General features: G+C 38.4%; 1 long non-coding RNA gene across 1 annotated transcript in view; it reads left to right on the plus strand.

Moving 5' to 3' along the window:
* The window catches only part of LOC141278474 (uncharacterized), a 214038-nt gene extending 193625 nt beyond the window's left edge, over positions 1-20413 (plus strand). The window contains exon 4 of the long non-coding RNA XR_012331232.1: positions 20206-20413. This is a non-coding gene — a long non-coding RNA (uncharacterized lncRNA). The remainder of the gene's footprint in view (positions 1-20205) is intronic.
* Positions 20414-21490: the final 1077 nt, after the last annotated feature.

Genomic DNA, 21490 nt, shown 5'->3' on the forward strand with positions numbered 1-21490 from the left:
AGGAGGAATTTCCTCCTAGGTTCCTCTCTGATTCATTCTGCATTATTCACGCCAATCTGTTTTCCGTACAGACATCTCAACCGTTACCATGTCCCTACGAATCAAATCCTGTTAATCTGTGAGATGGAGTGTTAAATGACTAGCAGAATGTTTGAAACATAGTAGGTTCCTAATAAATAGTAGTTGTGTCATTATTATAGTTATTAATATCATTATTAATTAACCCCCTTAATTTATTCTATTTCTCACCACATTCAGTTCATTGGTTCTCCACGATGCCTGCCACATACATCTCAGACTATCTGTGCTTCTTTTCCATTTCTACTGTCATCACACCCTCATTAACTTTCATGTATTATTTCTGAAATTTCCAGTTATATTTTATCTTCGATTCATACTCTATATTTTGCTTCAGGCCATACTACTGCACGCCGTGGCAGAACAAGCTTAACGCAGTTCTTAAGAGCTTGGTCTGCAGAGTCAAACTGTCTCGATTCAGATCCTGACTCTACTATGGTTTAGTCAGACATGAAGTTAGGCATTTAATTATAATCTCATCTGCAGTGTGGTTAGAGTACTATGTCTCTTCACATATTTGAGGTAAGAGTTAAATTAGCTTGTACATGTGCATCACTCAGAACAGGATCTAACATTTTGTAAGTGATTTGAACAGTTTCCAAAAATAGAATTAAGGGTTGGAATGGACCATGAAATATTAATCTACTCTCCTAATTTTTTAGATTTATGCAGTTTTAAACTATTTTTTAAATTCTGTTGTAATAAAAATTCTTATAAATTAGAATTGCATGTTCAGATCACATTTTAAATCTATTTAAATAAATAGATGAATTAATTCACATATCTGCTAGAATGTGCATTTCAAAAAATTTGACAACTGAGAATTATCATTTATTTAGTGTTTTCCAAATTAAGAGGCAAACATTTTATTGCTTAAATTTAATTTCCTAACTTCAATAACTTGTATAGATTGGAAAGCTAACTTACTGTTTATATGATTACAAATAAACAAGTAAGGCCCAGAAAGGTAGAATTTTATTACAAATAAAAAAGTAAGGCCCAGAACTTAGTGTTTATATGATTACAAATAAACAAGTAAGGCCCAGAAAGGTAGAATTACTTGCCAAATCCCACACAGTCATTTAATTTCCGACCCAGAAAGGAGAACCCTGGTGTCTCTCCTCTAGTTTCAACTGGGTTTCTTTCAATGTCATGATGCTGTTATCCATTATATTTGTGTTTAATCATGTTTATACCCCCTACTTTATGCTGAGCATTTTCAGAGAAGAAAGAGAATATATTTCCTCCTAGTGCCTCCTAGTGCTTTGAACAGAGCACCTTTCAAGTAAATAAATATTGAATGATTAAATAAGTATATGAATCACATGCCAAATAAACAGTGCCAACATCAATTATTAAGAATTATTAAACAAGCCAGAATTTTTTAACGTCCTTATCACGTTTATCACTGTGAAGTCACAACATTAATTTGAAGATACAGGATAGTTTGTTATAGAGAAACAAAACAGTCAGGAATATAATTTTAAATATTAACCTGAGAGAAGCAGAAAATCAAGAAATTAAGAGCCTTACTCCAAGAAACAGAGCAAATGTGTGCACGAGTATAGGTCAAACATCATAAAATGTGGGAGTCTGCTTTGGGATTTGGGGTGTACCTTGTCTCAAATTAAACTATCATCACATCCTGCTAGGACAGTTTTACTGGAAATATTAGGTTTAGGATCAAGGTCAAATGCCCTCAATTTTTCCTCTCCCTAGTGCAGCTGAGTCATGCAGAAGTAGAATGAGCCCTTGAATCTGTTTGCTGTATGGGCATGCTTCATTCATTCAACCTGTATTTATGGAATAGCTATTATGTAACAGAAACTGCACTAAATTTTGGAAATAAAGGAGTGAACCAGATAATTTCCTTGCCTCAAGGAGGAATATCCTGCTGGGAGAGACTAACATTATATCACAGGGAAACAAGCAAGAAGGCAATGACAGGGTGATGTGATAAAGAGAAACTAGGGTGTGAGTGGAAGCACGTACAGTTGTCAAGAAGGTCTTTCTGAAGAGGTAATGTTTAAACTAGAATGATGTGCAATTATGTGTTAAGCCCATAGAAGGAAAGAGGGTGAATGAAGACCCAGTGTGGTAAATAATCTGCCAGTTTTTAAAAAGCTCAACCAGTTCAATAAAGCTGGAGCTAAGGAAGTTTCTGGAGTGAAGAGAGATGATACTACTAGTGAGCTAGACAGAGGTCATTTTAGGAGAGAGTATGTTAAGCTAAGGAGCTTGGCATTTATTTGCTCACATAGGGAAGCTGTGAAAGAATTTGTAGACAAGGAACTAAATGTTCAGCTTTGCTTTTCACTGCAACTGTCTATCAGACAAGTGGAGGATATATTGGAGGTGAGATACACTAGACCCTGACAGAGAAATAAGGGTGCAGCTATGCTAATTCATTTAAGAAGTGGTATGGATCAGACATGAGATATTGATACGATGTCTGGAAAAGTGAAAAGAAGAGATTGAGACACTTATTCATGTCTCATTTACAGCAGTTATTATTCTGAGGTCATTTGTTTTCTTGTTTATCTTCCTCATCAGAACATAAGCTCTTTGAACACGTTATACTTATCTTACACCATGTGTATGTATGGTGCTTCTCAAAGGATTTGCACATAGTAATCACTTTTTATATCCAATAGGTACATGAATAAATGCATGAAACAATCTCATATGGAAACATGTTCTTGCTACGTCCTTTTATATGCAGTGCCTTGTGTGATATGTAGAACTGCTCTATTTTTCAGATGGGGAGAGTGAGGCTGATGTGGGGAAGGGACAAGCTTCTTACTCTCTCTTCACCCTCCATTTTCCTTTCCACATCACCAAATAATTTGTCAGGAAGGGAAAGAATATTCAAGCAGTGAATATTAATTAAGCAGTGATGGTCATTCTTTAGTGATGGTCATTCTCAATTCATAGCTATTCCTCATTTCTTCCAACTTTCATTGAGGTAACTTTTAAAGATAATATTTTCATATATATTTAACTTTCCAAAGCATGATTTTTTTTTTGTTATTTTCACAGATTTAAAAAACTAAAACAGAATGAAAGTGGATTCAGTCTTCCATAGTGGTTTATTTTGGGCTCAAGTCTTGAGATACTTCAACAAATATTTTCTCTGAACTAAATCACATTCAACCAGAGGCTTTCTTAAGTTATTAAGTGACATGAACACTGGCATTGCAGAACTAGCATTTTGCACATCGACTGTTAAAATAAAATTTAATTATTTTGAAAGTATACATCTGATGTCTTGTGCATATTTTGCATTCATATAAGCAGGATAATGTATTGTTTTCTGAAATATATACCCATAACTGCAAACGAAATGTTCATTAGAGAAAAGTTTACAATGACAGTTTGAACAAGGTTATACAGCATGTTTAGTAGCTACTTGCATCTATATCCTTTCCCTTGGGTATAGTAATATAGTAGCTAATGACATAGTAATGTAGCATTTTTTATTTCTTTCTTCATTATTCTTGTACACACTATATTTTGAAGCAAAAGTCATTTATAATCCCTTTCTCCCTTTCCTTCCTTTACTACAGAGAGAGTAAAATATAAATTAGAATCACCTAGAAAGCTTGTTAAGTTACAGATTCCTGATTCAGTGGGTCTGGGACAGAGATGAAAATTTATATTTCCAGTGAGATCTTAAATGATGCTGCTGCTGGTTTAAGGATCACAAATTGGGAACTACTGCTTTACAACAGAGGCTGAAAAGCCACATTTACCTTCTTTAGTGTGCATATAGAATTGCATCTCCCAAGAGGTGCTGGGTTATGCTGCAATTACCAAAAATACCAAATGTAAGTGCCTTAAAAGAACAAAGATATGTCTCTCAACTCGTTTCATATATAAGTTATCATGAACTCTGCTCCATGGGTCCTCACTCTGGGACCCAGGCATATACAGTTGTTATCTGGAATGTTCCCATAGTTAGTGACAGAGGGAAAGAGATATAACAACCTGTACACTGGGGTCTTAAAAGTACAGCTCAGAAATAACATATATCATTTTTGCTTAAATTTCATTGACTGATACAAGTAACTTGCTACACTTAATTTCTGAGTGTGGGGGGAGGGGTCAGGTAGAGGGGAAGGTGCTTGGAAAGAAATGAATCTGAATACTAGTGAACAGCTATAAGGACCACCACAGATGCAGTTCTGACCATACCATATGATAGAAAGTCAGGAGTGGGGTCTTCCAGGAGAGGAATAGACTTGGTAGACATGCACCTTCTACATTTCACCCTCTTGAAGGTACACTTTTTTTTTTAACTGGAATGTAGCTGTGATTGCTGGAGGTGCAGCAGCCATACTGAGGTCAGATAGGTCAGTAGACTAGAAGCTGTCAGCTAAGTCTGGCCCATCGCCTGCTTATGTAAATAAAGCTTTATTAGAACACAGTCACACTCATTCATTTACATATTGTCTACGGCTACTTTCACACTACAAGGGCAAAGTTAAGTAGTGGCAACAGAGACCTTACGGCTCACAAAGCCAAAAATATTTATTATATGTTCCTTTACAGAAAAAAACTGTCAACCTCTCCCTATACTAAGGATTACAGAGCAGGAAGATAAAAGGAACTTAGATCCTTGATGACGCTGTTGATTACCTATACTACTGTAGATTGCCTTTTTTCAGTTCTTTTTTTAAATAAGAGAAACATCAAGCCCTGTTTATTCAAGCCAGGCCAGCAGTGTTTATTACTCACAGCTAAAAGCATTCTTAACTGATACACCTCCAACATTCTGAGATACTGGAACACTAGGTATTATCCAAATATTCAGATGGTAAAACAGACACAGAAGTAAAGTGATTTGGCCAAGTCATGCAGCTACCTATTTGGCAGAGTCAGTTCTGCAGTCAAAATTATAGGTCCCCAGGTTAAAACATCATGTAGATGCAATGCGGTATCATTTTAAAATTTCACTTAGGAAACTCTTGGGAAATATTTTGTCATGCCTGAGAAGTTATAAATAAAGACAAAGAAAATTATCGCAGTGATGACAGGTTTGGAAGAGAAATGGTATAAATACTTGGACATAGACACACTAAGATACTCCTTTTTTAGTTCTGGCTAGAGGTAAAAGATCAGAGTATAAATAATAATAATGAGTGTGTATATAGAAAGTGCAAGCTCTGGGGAAGGTATAAAATGAAAATAGTGCACATATTTTTGAGAGTTTAATTTGTGCCAGGGTTTTTTACAGAGAAACATTATTTAATTATTACAACTAATGTGAGTGAAACAAAAGTTTGTCCCTTTACACAAAAACAATCTGAGGCTCAAAGAGTTTAAAGACTTATTTAAGGTCACGCAACCAGTTTAGAGTGAAGCTTAGATTAGAGTTCCTGTCTTCTAGTACGTCATTGTCTGTCTGTCTGTCTCTCTGTCCCTCTCTCTTCAGATACAGCTTGGTGTCAGACAGAAGAGAGTGGATATGTCAAGGGGAGCTTTATATTTGGTAGATGTCTTATTTTCCTTCTACTTTACAAGTTTTTTTCCCCCAGTAATGCCTTCCTGGGCAGTTATTCTCAAAATGTTGTCCCTGAACCAGCATCATCAGTATTACTAAAAACTTGATAGAAATGAAAATTGTTGGGCCCACCCTGGATTTATAGTATCAGAGGAGTTAGAGATCCCAGCCCAGATATATGTGTTGTAAAAAAATCTTTCAGGTGATTCTGATGGACTAAAAATTGAGAGCTACTTCCCATATGGGGTTGTATTCAGGACCTGATAGCTAGCTCCTACTTTCCTGAGGTCCCAGCTGAACAAAACTCTCACGTGTAAAGCCTTCCTAGAAAGGAAGGACTCACCATGGCCTACTTTGTCACTAACCTAGAGTATTTGCATTTTAATAGGAGACTCTGGGTGCTGGGTACATAATAAATACACTGAATAAATCAACCAAGGAAGGAAGAAGACTCCTGGAGAGATGATACAAAAAATATATACATTCCAGTAGGCTTAGTGGAGGATGGTAAGATTTAGTAAACTACCTACACAGTAGGGTGTGATAGGATAAAGACTGAGAGTTTTAAAATCTGGACAAAAGATGATGGTTGCCTGTTGGTAGAAATGTTGAGTCTGAGGTCCAGTCACACATCCATTCAAAAAACATTTTTCTATTTAATATACACTAAGTTCTAAACAATATACCAGTGAACAAAAGACATCATTGGTGACTTCATAGAGCTTATATACTAGGGGAGAAAGTTACAGTTTTTTGAAATGATATTTGAACAGAGACCTAACTGCAGTGGGAATGAACTTGGCAAATACCTGAGGAATGAATATTCTAGGCCGAGGAACAGGGAGTTTGAGGACCTCATGGTGAGATATTTGTGGGTCAGCAATGTGAAGATGGCTAGAATGGAATGGAGAATGGGAAGCATCTAGGAGATGGGAAGAGAGATATTTAGGAAAAAGATCAAGGATTTTGGATTTTATTTAAGTGTGATGAAAAGCCATTGAAAACTTGAGATCAAGATGGGACGTGCTCTAATTTATCTTTTAAAATAATTCCTATGGGTGCTGAATGGTGGATATTAAGAGGATGGGAGAGGATCCTGTAAGTGTAGAAATGGGTAGAACAGTTGAGAAACCAATACAGTAACCCAGGTGGCTCAGCATGAAGTGGTAGCAGTAGAGGAGGAGAGATGTGGTTCTAATTGGGTTATTTGAACATAATGAGGAAAGAATTTCACCAGTTTAGATGTTGGTGTCAGAGAAAGTGAGTTGGTAATGATGCCTCTAAGATGTTTGGCCTGAACAGTTGCACTTAATGGTGCAATGCCATTTCCTGGGTCAGGAAAACCTGAAGGAGATGCAAGCTTTTGGTGGGAAAATATGACAAGAATCTAGAAGTCCATTTTGTGTGAGATGCATATTGACATTGGAGAAGATATAGGAGTCTGGAGCTCAGAGAAGAGATTTGGCAACCTTGAGAGTCATCAGCATATAAATGGCAAAGGCCAAATAAGTTCCCACAGGGAGAGATGGGGATTGAAAATGGGAAAGGCTTTTAGATAAAATGCCTAAGCTAAGAAAGAGCATCAACCCCTGCCCTCAAATAAAAAGAGGCTCAAGAAAGATGATAGCCTGTGAAAAGCAGAAATGTATAGCACCATAGAATCCAAGGAAACAGGGAGTTTTGAGAAGGGTTGATCAGCAGTGTCAAATATAGGCAACAGGTCAAGAAAACTACACTGGAAAATAGCTGTTGGTTAGAGATACATAGAGGTCTTTCCTAATGACTATTTTGTTGTGGTGGTGAGACAAATCAAGTTAGAAGTGTTTACTGATGGAGGGATGGAGAGAGAGAGTGAGAGAGAGAGAGTAAATGAAGCTAGAATACGTGTATCTTATTTTTCTTTAAACAACAATACAAAAATTTTGACAGGATATATATGTTTATTTTGAGAGGATACATTATATATATATATATATTATATATATATATCCATGTTTGTATTGACTTTATAAAAAATGAAATTCTATGAGGAAAGCTTTATTTAATAACCTAGGGGAATATTTGTATACCCTTTTAAGCTCAGTTTTTTCATTTGTGAAATAGAGTTAACATAAGACTAGTTATGGGTCCATTGTGTGCATTAAATTTAATAATCCCAATAAAATACAGAGCATGTAGTTTGAGGCATAGTCAAAAAATGTTAGCTGCAATTATTTCATATTATTATTATTATCACTATTATTTGATAACTTTCTTCTTTCCTTGCTTCTATCTCTCCCTCAGGATGGTCAATTATCTACAGACTGTTGGTTTTTTCACTGGCCATAACAATAATGTCTTTCATTTTTTACAGAAAGTTGCCTTTTTCTTCTCACTTTACGAGAGTTTCAAGTTTGTGACCTACATCATTGATCTGATACTTTCTTTTTTTTTAATAAATTTATTTATTTATTTATTTTTGGCTGCGTTGGGTCTTCGTTGCTGCCTGCGGGCTTTCTCTAGTTCTGGCGAGCGGGGGCTACTCTTCGTTGCTGTGCACGGGCTTCTCATTGTGGTGGCTTCTCTTGTGGCAGAGCATGGTCTCTAGGCACGCGGGCTTCAGTAGTTGTGGCACATGGGCTCCAGTAGTTGTGGCTCACGGGCTCTAGAGTGCAGGCTCAGTAGTTGTGGCTCATGGCATGTGGGATCTTCCCAGACCAGGGATTGAACCCATGTCCCCTGCATTGGCAGTCGGATTCTTAACCACTGTGCCACTAGGGAAGCCCCTGATCTGATACTTTCAATGAAGATTCATATTCTACTGTTTTGCTTTCAATTTTCTTTTCCTTTTCCATCTTTTTTCATCTCTTCTATCTCCATTTCCATCAGTCTAATTCCCTTATGACTTTCAGATGATTTTCACAGAAGCCATGTTTTCTTTGATTCTAATGAAGATCCTAACAGATTCTTGAAGTTTCCTTTGGATCCTGCGGTAGCATATGTTATTCTTGTAGGTCTCCTGGATGCTGTGTTTGCTCTCTTATTCTTTAGAATTTTCTATGAAGAACATCATGATTTTTAAAGGTTTTTTTTCTCTGACTCACGTTCAAAAAGACCAGGTCTTTGTCACTGGACAACGCTTGGTATTTCTCTCAGTCCACTTAGGAGGTGACACAACCTTCCTCAAATACTTAGCTGAGGAAAGATTAATGTATACAGCTTCTGCATCTCAAGCGGGCTTTCACCCAATGTACCGCTGCACTACTGAGGTAGCAACTTTCTCCACCTCCTTTGGGCTGGTTCTTCATTAATCTAAATTGATGTAACATATGAAGAGCACAATTTCTAGCAAGCATTGCTACTGTGGCCTGCTCATTTCTGTTGACTTCTATGGTACTTTTCTTGTGAGGATCATTCCTCCCAACTGCCACATGCCACTGCTGGAATCCAATACTTATAAGAGACTGAATATACACATGCATCATGGCCAGTCTATGTGTAAAAATAGAATTCTGACCCACAACCTAGTGCAACCATGCCAAGAAGCCAACCTATTATCCACAGTAATCGATAAAGGAGGGCCGACTACTAACTACAGCAACCAATCCAGGAAGGCAAACAATAACCCCTGTAACAATCATTAATTCATAATAACTTCATTAATAACTGTTAGCTTCCTTAATATTTGCGCCCACTTCTAATTTAGGATCAACCAGAGAAAGCCAAATAGGTAGCCCAACCAATCACATAGGACACCCTGCTTCTAGTTAGCCCACCTCCAGCTTCCCTGTGCCAACAGCATCCCAATCAGGGCATACCTGAAGCCTTCCTTTTTTTCTATTGTATTGTCAGGCCACTCAAGATGGCTGTTCTCTTGATCTCTGTACATCCCCAGCCCAAGCAGGACCTGCTTCACCTACACCCTACTCACATGACTGACCTTCCTATGTACTTGCCCCATGCCCCAGCTTATAATAGCTTATCAAAGGGGTGGTGAGGGGTGTGCCCCTCTGCTGGTTTCCCTGGTAACCAGTGAGCCCACCTGACTTCAATTTCCCTATAACTGGTAATCTCCCCTTCCCCACCCCCCACCCCCAGCTAACACTGCCACTTTGTCCTGCCCGTCCACCGCAGGTGGTGGGGTGTCACTCCAGGACCTTGCTCCGGATGTGTAAGCTCCCCCATCCACTAAACCACTGATGCCTCTGTTGTTGACTCTGGGCTCTATCTTTAGTCTTGAAGCTGCTGCAAGCACAGGCCTTGTAGACCTATGGGGTGCAGCCCAACATCCACTATGAAGCTTTCCCACTCCTCTGCCTGCCTTTGAGTCTCTGCCAAACACAAATGATGATAGCTAACTCCCTTGCTGTAGCAAGCCCTGAATAAATAGTCTTTGCTTGCTCTCATTTAAATGGTCTTCATTTATCTTCACACTGATTGCCTACTTGAATTCTGGGCTGTTTAACTTCTACCTAGATAAATGAATGTGAATAAACTAATATTTGGAGGAACAATGTATTTTAAGAAGAAAATAAGATATACCATAAGCTAAAATTTAGATAATTTATTACTATTATTCATTTGCATCTTCCTCAATTATACTATTGGTTTTTTTAATCATTTTTAATTTTTACAGTTTTTTTTGTCTTCATGGATATTTTAGTGAAAGGTTGTGAGAAGGTGCTTAGTGGTATCTTATACCAGGAGTAGCCATGCTACTTTTTACAGGTATATTTTATTATGACACAAGTTCTGACACACTAATTTCAACATTAATAATGTGCTTCCCAGGCTGACAGCTTTGACCTTCTTGCCATACACACCTACAAACACACACACACACAGTTCCAGTGGTTAATGAATCCCATTATCCAGATCATTTTGTTTGTTTATTTTTAAAGTTTACCCTCAGATGTATCCACATTTTAGGTGACAGTATTATCTTTCTTGAATTAACCTTAAGCTGATTCACTGAACCACCTGGCTGTCTAATGAATCTTCTAATTAATGGGATGCCTTCTAATTAAAAAATATATATTTATTTCCCACACTATGCTGCTAATAGCTTTGTGGCTTTTATAAATAAATAACGATTTAGCACTCACACATATCATTAAAAGAAGAAAGACATCAGGCTATTTAAAAGCCTGAATAGGTCTTCTTTTTAGCTCTTTCTATCAACTGAAAAAAGTTAAATTTCACAACTAGTGTTTGCTGTGTGAGTAGTCTGTTTTTCTTTTATCAGCTTTTCACCTCTGCACACAGACTTGTGTCCTTGAGACACAAAGTAATTTAGAGTGGCTCTTTGCTATTCCTGGTAATTCAGCTTTGTTTCTCTATTGCACACTCTAAAACTCAGTGTGAAACATTTATTCTACTTAATCATGACAATGTAGATGCCAGAAGGAATTGAGTAAAGCAGCAGTGCAGTGAGGATCTGGCCTTAGTGAGGAAGAATCCTGGCTCCTTTGTTTTCCCTTGTAACTGCCTTTGAATGCAGCCCTTTCAGTACTTTAAGGTTTCCTTCACATATGTTTACTGCCTCAAGTTATCAATTTGCATCTGCTCCAATTTAAAATTATTTTTCTTATTAGCCAAATCTCACCATTTTACTGCATATGCTGGTGAAGTTAATGGGAAGATTTCTACATCTCCAATTTATTTAAACTGAATCAATGGTGTTAACATGTTCTATGAGTCATTTGACTTTAAGGATTTCATGAAGACAGAGCTTCTTGCTGGAGTTGAACTCACACTGACTTAGGGAATTTTCTTATTTCAGACACATAGCTAGTTTGGAGTCAGCTAGTTTAGTATCATGCTAAGTCCTCTATCATTTGATTCCTTTCTTAATAGTCTTTCTTCTACCAAACAAGGATACAAAACAAGAGTATGTATTTTACTAAGCAATAACAGTGGAGTCACTTGAGTGTTATTAATAATAATGATTACTGATGATGTAAACCCGAATAATAATTATTGTCAGCACTTGCTATGTGCCAGGCACTGTGCTAAGGAGTTCATATTTCACAGCAACTTTGTGAGGCCCATACCATTATTATCTCCATTTAAGAAGAAAAAGCGAACTCATCAAATGGTTAAGATATTTGCTCAAGGCCACATAACTTTCAGTCTAAATTTTTATTTTGAATGGAGTGTTATTTCTTTGATTATTAAAAAAAATCTCAATTGGCAAGATAAAGTCTCATGTAAGTTGTATTTCTTAAACTTCATCTCTGAAATACAATTATTAAAAAATTAAGTGGGGAAACGTAAGGGAGGGAGAGATTGCCTTGCATTCATGTCCTAGCTAGTTTTAAAGAAATACTTTTAATTTCAAATCTGATATTTTTCTGTAGAAAGTATCGAAAATAAATCCTAAGACATCTCACAGTTCAGCTCAAACCAATATAAGGAATCAAAGTTGGCTGCCTCCAGAATGTTTTGTCAAGACCCCACGTTGTCTCCCCAATACTCTGGCTCCACAACATATTATCTTTGCTTCCTGAAGCAAGTTATTAGATTCCATGAGCCTCAGTTTTTCATCTGTTAAATGGAGATATTTAAATTGTGAGGATGGCATAAGATCATGGCTGGAAAGTACTTAGCCAAGGGCACAGCACCTTCTCAGCCTTTTGTAAATAGGAAATACAGCTGCTATCAGATGGCATCGTAATATTAGATTTGCCCACATTGGCATCCCATTCCTTTGCTTGCTTTGGTTTCTTCTCTATCACATTTCTATTGTGGAGATGAAGATGGAATCTGAGTTGATATCTAGCATAGTATAAAAAGAACACTGGCACGAGGAAAATGAGACCTGACTCTCATCCAAGGTTTTCTGCTAATACAATATGACACTGAGAACATTACTAACCTTGCCTGAGTTCAAATTTACCCTTATGGAAAAATAAGGTGGATACAATGACTTCTGACACCAACCACCTGGCTTTGCCCCGAACTTCACAGGTTAAGCCCTCCATAAGACTGCCCTCACTTCAAACAGCGGCCATAAATTTGGGTCACCGTTGCTTCTAACCAGCTGGCTACAGATTTAGGGCCTTCTGCTATCTTCTCAGTTTCAATAATAAGCTAGAATGATGCACAGAACTCAGGGAAACATTATAGTTAATTTTGCAGTTGAACTATAGCAAAAAGGATATAAATCAGAACGAGTCAAAGGGAAAGATGCATAGGGTAAGCCTATGAAGGTTTTAAATGTAAGGCTTCCATTTTTCCCAGGGTTGCATTACCTTCCCAGCACATTGATCTGTCAAAATATTTGGAGTATTACTAACCAGGGATGCCCACCTGAGCTTTGGTGTCCAAAGGTTCTGCTGGGGTTTTGTTATATAAGTATGATTGATTTAATCATTAACCACAGAGTTGAGCTCAGCCTTCAGGCTCCCTCTCATCTAGGTTGGGCTGATATCACATGGCTCAAAGCCCCAACCCTCTAATCACATGGCTGGCCTTTCTGGCATGGCCAGCTCCCATCCTGAGTCATCTCCTTGGCATAAACTATCTAGGGGCCCACTGTGAGTCACCTTGTAAGTATAAACTATCAGATGTGGCCTAAAGCATTCACCATGAATAACAAAGACATTCTGGGAAATTCCAAAGATTTACAGGTTACATCCCAGGAAGTGGAGACAAAGCCCGGCCACATTCTTTACTACACAGAAGGTGATACAAAATATGCTCTCTAGGAGCACTTTGATTCTACTTCCTACTCTTTATTTAAAGGGTCTAGGACATTTTTTTAAAGTGGAATAATCAGGAAAAGATAAAGCAAAGGAAGTGTGGCGGAAGGGAAAGCTCTCTCCCCTGTGATTGCTTTCCACAAAGTAGGCACAGAGGGAAAAGATGACTGTGGCATCAGAAACATACCCTGGCTGGGGAAAAAGAAAAGTGGCTGGAAAAAGTGGCAATGAATTAATGTGTCCAATAGCTTATTGGTCCATTATCTAAAGCATCATCTACATTCCATTAACTCATGAATCAGTCACTGGGGCCCTTCTAATTGTGTACTAAAGGCCTTAGAACTATAGTAGATTGTGACTTGCTTCTCCTGCTCCAACCTTTCATTTTTAAATCTTATAATCTGTGCTCTTTCCCATGCAAAACTTATTGGGCATTAATGGAATGTTCCACATATTAGATGTATGAGATAAAAAAGTAGTGTCAACACAACTTAAACACACTGCTTTTTTTCTAAGCCATTTCTGAAGGAATAAGCAACTCATTGGAGGAAAGTAAATATTTTAAACATATGATAGTAACTTGCTTCTTACACCATACAGTCATATAATAAATCATCACAGACTTGCTACTCTGCTTTTCCTCCCAAGCAGGTAGGTAAAATATCACCCTGCTTTAAGTGTGTGTACATGTGTGTGAACACTACATTCTTTGTGATAAGAAGAGATTAATGTTGCAATGGAAATGAACCACGGCCTTCGTTGAGGTTAATAAAATGGAATGCTTTCGCATATGTATTACTGTGTATGTTTGCTTGTACAGATGTACAAGAGGTTAAAGAAGTGTTCTCTGTGCTTTTTCTTGTGATGGAACGATTTTTGGATATTATATACTCAGAAGCTTTTTAAATACCAGTTTGCAGTTTAATAGACACTACGTGAGGAAATATTCCTAAGATATAATATGAAACCTAATAAGAGTGAATCCTCAGATTCCCTTTTTCAATCATTAATTTAGCTAATACATAGCCTGGCTAAATCAGGCTATGTCCTAGCAACAGAGATATATGGAAAGACTTGCTCTTCTGGGACTTAACAGGGGTTGACAAAGTAAACATGTTCCATGATTTATTTAAAACAGGTTGATGATGTTAACATGTTTTATGAGGCATTTGATCTTAAGGATCAAATACCTTCTTCTTGATCTTAAGGATCAAATACCTTCTTCTTTGAGTTGGCACAAATACACATGTTATACAGGTATGTGATACAGAATGTCTAAGAATTTGGGGTAGACTGAGAAACATATTCTACCTATGTGCTGTCAGAAAATCCTTCACAAAAGACTGTCATTTGAAATGAATCTTGAAGCATGAGTAGTAGCTGCCTAAGGGATGAAAGGAGATAAAGCCGGGCTTCCCTGGTGGCGCAGTGGTTGAGGGTCCGCCTGCTGATGCAGAAGACACGGGTTCGTGCCCCGGTCTGGGAGGATCCCACATGCCGCGGAGCGGCTGGGCCCGTGAGCCATGGCCATTGAGCCTGCGCGTCCGGAGCCTGTGCTCCGCAACGGGAGAGGCCACAACAGTGAGAGGCCCGCGTACCGCAAAATAAAAGAAGAGATAAAGCAAGGGATGAAATATGTTTCAGTGAAAGATGACTTGGGAGCGGTGTGAACATAAGACGTCAAGGACTGGACTATTTGACAAATATAGGGAATGGAAATAAATTGAATATTACCAGGAACTAGGATAGACTGAGTTTAGATAACTGCTGCCTAAAGGTAGATAGCAATGGAAAGGAGGGCACCAGTGATATAGAGAAGTCTCTGCTGCTGATTAGCTACAGGACTCAAGTGCATGATCGCCTAGTGCTCCGGTCTGCAGGCTGTCTCTGGAGCTTTCACGTGTGTGATCTCCTACAACCTCCACGCAATGAATTCACTGGGTTGACAGTGACCACATATGAAGCACCACACACAAGCCTCCCTTCCTTCTCCATCTCTCTCTTCCTCCCAGTTCTGCAGCCTCATCCAATTACTTTCTTTGTCTCCAAGTTTATTCTTAATGTTCTGTTTCTGGACATAATTCTCCTTTCTGGAATGCTCTGTTCACGTCCTGCCTCAGAATTGACTTTTCAAGCCACTTTTTAAAGCCTTTCCAAGCTACCCAAGTTGAGGTTAATCCTTCTTTGTCCTTCGATAGTACCATCTGTACATCTGTTTCAACAGATCATTGTCAATCTTATGTCAGTTAGCATGTGTTTTTCCTACAGATGATAAACCCTTCAGGGGTAGTCACCATAGTTGGATTCTCAATAGTCCCTGTGACCATATTTGGCACATAATGTATACATTTGGTCGATAGAATTTAAACTGAAGAATAGTTTTAATAAATTTGTCAAAGCACAGATCAGGCCTTTATAATAATTTGATTTTTATGTATATGTAAGACAGTCTTTTATAATATATGTTAAATTTTATTCTAGACTTTTACCCAAAATAGAAAACATGCTATCAGTTAATTGAGGACAAAATATTCAGACACAAGATTATCTTTTTTGCACTTCAAACTATAAATTCATTTTCCATTTTCAAAGCCATAAACTATGTTCTTTGATAGCCAGTCCAACCAGAAGGTTTTACTATACAATTTTATACTCCTTTTGTTGATGTACCAAGATAAGTTATTGCTTTATGAGCTATAGCCTATTAACAGGCATTCATATTGAGCAACATCTTTTGCATAAAACATTCCTGAGGAAATACAATTACTTCAATGTTATTATTAAAGCAGCAAGGAAATATATCACTCAAGTAAAGGAAAATCCTATACTAACTACATTCTTTTTGCTCCTAGTGTCAAATGCCTTTTAACCAATTAATAGCTCTTCCCTAGCAAACTGATTTCTCCTTTTGTTTTATTCCTTCATGGGATTTAACACAGGATTTAACTCTAAAAGCATCTACATCCCTAACTTGCTAGTTCCTATTTTGTGTTATAAAGTTCCTAAGTAAACCTGATCTGTCTCCAGTTTTCTTTATTTAATGCGATGAAAATTTATCCTTACCATTTGGTTTAGCAGTTATATAGGTGATACACGTTTTAGAGACAGAGACAGATTATTTGCTGTTTAAGTCAAAATTGGAAGTGTCAATGAGATAGTAATTTTTAGATCTACCAAATTAAATTCTTTCCATAATGATCAGTTGCCCCACTGCAGCATCAATATGATTAGCTTTGATTTTAGGAATTTGTATATTTTATCTTTTAATAGCATCCTTGGAATTATTTTCCTAAGAATAAGAATACGACAAAGAGGGAAAAAAAAAGAAGCAGAATCAATAGAGCTTGATACTTCTGTTTAGGAGTCACGTGGGCCAAATTAACTTCCCTCTCTTTGGTTTAGTTTCCCCTTGTCTAAAAGGAGCTCAGACCTGATGTTTAGGGCCCTCCTCTATTGAGTTCTCTATGATTTCTAGGAGATGGCTCTTCTTTAGTGCATTTAGTCATGAACTACTCCAGATAAACCCAGTTTTCAAACACCCACCTGATTCTCTACACATCCTCGATAAATTATTTGATAACTTTATACAACTGGTCGCCTAAATTTTTAAAAAAAATAGCTGGCTATTCTTGTTTTACCTATCTTGGGCAAAATTTTTCTTTTAGATTGTTTGTTCTATTTGGTCCATCCTAAAGATCAATCTTCTACCCAGAGAAGTAAACAAATAGATATTTAATTAATGAGTAGAATGGTCTCTTCTCATTTTGTTCGGAATATTCTCAAACAGGAGAACTAAGATTCTTAGTTTATTTTTTAACCTCTAACAGTTCAAGCACTCTCTTCATTCTAAAATAGTAGAAAACTACAACAATATCCTGCTGACCCATTTGTGCCTAAGAAAAATCTGTATTTTAAGTGTTTAACAATGCTTCCCGGCCTCTTCAGGCTATAGCTATTAATGAAGTTCTATACTCATCAATAAACTAAAATTCCAGTTCTTTTCATGTACATACCTCCTCTTCCTGTCCTGACTCTTATTTCTCCTTCAAGGACTCATAAATGAGTGTCTCACAATGAAAGTCAGCAATAATCATCATGAGATGGTCCCCATGTTTTTATTCTCTTGCTTCATATAACCCATTTTCATATCAATCTCTGCTCTCCGAGAAACCACCATGAAAATAAGTCCTCTAGGGCTTCCCTGGTGGCGCAGTGGTTGAGAGTCCACCTGCTGATGCAGGAGACACGGGTTCGTGCCCTGGTCCGGGAAGATCCCACATGCCGCAGAGCGGCTGGGCCCGTGAGCCATGGCCGCTGAGCCTGCACATCCGGAACCTGTGCTCCGCAATGGGAGAGGCCACAGCGGTGAAAGGCCCGTGTACCACAAAAAATAATAATAATAATAATAATAATAAGTCTTCTAGGAGAATACTCTAGTATGTTTGGCCTCATAAAAGAGAGAACATCCTCTTTCAAGTGAGTCGTTTTGTCATCTGAACTAGGAATTAATACCCAGAGACATAAAATATTTTATAAAGGTATGTTCTTCAACTTCAAAACTAATCTTTTTCTTTATTGGGCATTAAATCCATTTTGAGTGGGGAGGTAGAATCTATGTCAATTCTCCCATTTCCTCATCTCTCCTTTGTTTCACTTTATGAAAAGGACAGATGAAGGTAGGAAAGGAGGAAGCCTGCTCTCTTCAGAGATTTTAGTCCTTAAACACAAATACCCTGCTATATGTCAACTCAGTCTGGGCTCAACTAGGAACCTCTGCTACTGGAAGTTTGTATTGTTTTCAATAACTGTTTATCAAAAAAGAATTATTTGAGTCCCCATGAACATGACACTGGTGGGCTCTAAGTCCATTAAGCATCCATATTCCACATATTCTAGGAACTTACTACATCTCATATTCAAGATGTCCAGAATTATATTTTATAGCTCATAGAGCTAAATTGCAACTTTTTTTAGATAAAAACAGCACACTAACTACCCATTTAGTCAATGATCTCCTTCTGCAGACCTTATCCCTCTTCAAAATAGCCTTTAACCGAAGTCTAAAAAATGAGGCCATTGAGGACAAGAAATTGCTTTCACATAGTCTTGCCAACTAGTTCACAAGCTCTTCTTACTCAGAACCTTACCAAATTACTAGAAACTATACTGCAATGTAAAATATACCATAAGTGGTGCCAACAGGTTTGGGTTCACATTCTACAAATAAACTTACTATGGATTACAGCACATGAAAGACTGCTCAATATCACCAATTATTATTCAGTTGGCCAAAAAGGGCATACAGGGGACCTTCAAGATGGCAGAGGAGTAAGACGTGGAGATCACCTTCCTCCCCACAAATACATCAAAAGTACATCTACATGTGGAACAACTCCTACAGAACACAGACTGAACACTGGCAGAAGACCTCAGACTTCCCAAAAGGCAAGAAACGTACATGGGTAGGGCAAAAGAAAAAAGAAAAAATGGAGACAAAAGAATAGGGACAGGACCTGCACCTCTGGGAGGGAACTGTGAAGGAGGAAAAGTTTGCACACATTAGGAAGCCCATTCACTGACGGGGACGGGTGGTAGGCTGGGGGGAACCTTCGGAGCCATGGAGGAGAGCACAGCAACAGGGGTGCAGAAGGCAAAATGGAGAGATTCCCGCACAGAGGATCAGTGCCAACCAGCACTCACCAGCCCGAGAGGCTTGTCTGCTCACCCGCCAGGACGGGTGGGGGCTGGGAGCTGAGGCTCCAGCTTCGGAGGTCAGACCACAGGGAGAGGACTGGGGTTGGCTGCATGAACACACCCTGAAGGGGGCTAGTGCACCACGGCTAGCCAGGAGGGAGTCCGGGAAAAAGTTTGGAACTGTCTAAGAGGCAAAGACCATTGTTTCAGGGTGCACAAGGAGAGGGGATTCAGAGCACCGCCTAAACTAGCTCCAGAGATGGAAGTGAATTGCGGCCCTCAGCGCAAACATCAGAGACAGGCATGAAACGCTAAGGCTGCTGCTGCAGTCACCAAGAAGCCTGTGTGCAAGCACAGGTCACTATCCACACCTCCCCTCCCCCTGGGAGCCTGTGCAGCCCACCACTGCCAGGGATCTGTGATCCAGGGACAACTTCCCCAGGAGAACACACAACGTGCCTCAGGCTGGTGCAACACTGGCCTCTGCTGCCGCAGGCTTGCCCCGCATTCCATACCCCTCCCTCCCCCTGGCCTGAGAGAGCCAGAGCCCCCTAATCCACTGCTACTTTAACCCCACCCTGTCTGAGAGAAGAACAGATGCCCTCAGGTGACCTACACACAAAGGTGGGGCCAAATCCAAAGCTGAACCCCGGGAGCTGTGCGAACAAAGAAGAGAAAGGGAACTTTCTCCCAGCAGCCTCAGGAGCAGCAGATTAAACCTCCACAGTCAACTTGATGTACCCTCCATCTGTGGAATACTTTAATAGACAATGAATCATCCCAAAATTGAGGCAGTGGGCTTTGGGAGCAAATGTAGACTTGAGGCTTACTTTCTGCATCTAATTTGTTTCTGGTTTTATGTTTATCTTAGTTTAGTATTCAGCACTTATTATCATTGGTATATTTGTTTATTGATTTGGTTGTTCTCTTCATTTTTATATACATATTTTTTCTTTTTTCTCTTTTTGTCAGTATGTATGTGTATGCTTCTTTGTGTGATTTTGTCTGTATAATTTTGCTTTTACCATTTGTCTTAGGGTCCGTCTGTCTTTATTTGTTTGTTTGTTTGTTTTTAGTAGTTTTTAGTGCTTGTTATCATTGGTGGATTTGTTATTTGGTTTGGTTTTTCTCTTTCTTTTTTTATTACTGTTTTATTTTTATATTTTTAATAATATTTTTTATTTTAATAACATTATTTATTTTACTTTATTTTTTATTATTTCTTTTTTTTTCTCCCTTTTTTCTGAGCTGTGTAGCTGACAGGGTCTTGGTGCTCCAGCCAGGTGTCAGGCCAGAGCCTCTGAGGTGGGAGAACTGAGTTCAGACAATGGTCCACCAGAGACCGCCTGGCCCCACGTAATATCAAAGAGTAAAAGCTCTCCCAGAGACCTCCATCCCAATGCTAAGACCCAGCTCCACTAAACAACCAGCAAGCTACAGTACTGGAAACACTATGCCAAACAACTAGCATGACAGGAACACAACCCCACCCATTAGCAGAGAGCCTGCCTAAAATAATAATATGGTCACAGACACCCCAAAACACACCACTGGACATGGTCCTGCCCAACAGAAAGACAAGATCCAGCCTCATCCACTAGAACACAGGTACCAGTCCCCTCCACCAGGAAGCCTACACAACCCATTGAACCAACCTTACCCACTGGGGGAAGATACCAAAAACAATGGGAACTATGAACATGCAGCCTGCAAAAAGGAGACCCCAAACACAGTAAGTTGAACAAAATGAGAAGTCAGAGATAATACGCAGCAGATGAAGGAGCAAAGTAAAAACCCACCAAAACAAACAAATGAAGAGGAAATAGGCAGTCTGCCTGAAAAATAAGTCATGGTAAAGATAGTAAAGATGATCCAAAATCATTTTATACAATGGAGAAAATACAAGAAACACTTAAAAAGGACGTAGAAGAACTAAAGAGCAAACAAAAAATAATGAACAACACAATAAATGAAATCAAAAATTCACTAGAAGGAATCAATAGCAGAATAACTGAGGCAGAAGAGCGGATAAGTGATCTGAGAGATAAAATAGTAGAAATAACTGCTGCAGACAAGAATAAAGAAAAAAGAATGAAAAGCATTGAGGACAGTCTAAGAGACATCTGGGGGAACATTAAATGCACCAACATTCTAATTATAGGGGTCCCAGTAGAAGAAGAGAAAAAGAACAGAACTGAGAAAATATTTGAAGAGATTATAGTTGAAAACTTCCCTAATATGGGAAAGAAAATTGTCAATCAAGTCCAGGAAGTGCGGAGTCCTATACAGGATAAATACAAGGAGAAACACGCCAAGACACATAATAATAAAACTATCAAAAATTAATACAAAGAAAAATATTAAAATCAGCAAGGGAAAAGCAACAAATAATATACAAGGGAATCCCCATAAGGTTAACATCTGATCTTTCAACAGAAACTCTGCAAACCACAAGGGAGTGGCAGGAAGTATTTAAAGTGATGAAAGGAAAAACCTACAACAAGATTGCCAACAAGGATCTCATTCAGATTTG

The sequence above is a fragment of the Tursiops truncatus genome, chromosome 4, assembly GCF_011762595.2.
Source record: "Tursiops truncatus isolate mTurTru1 chromosome 4, mTurTru1.mat.Y, whole genome shotgun sequence".
Classification (NCBI taxonomy): Eukaryota; Metazoa; Chordata; class Mammalia; order Artiodactyla; family Delphinidae; genus Tursiops; species Tursiops truncatus.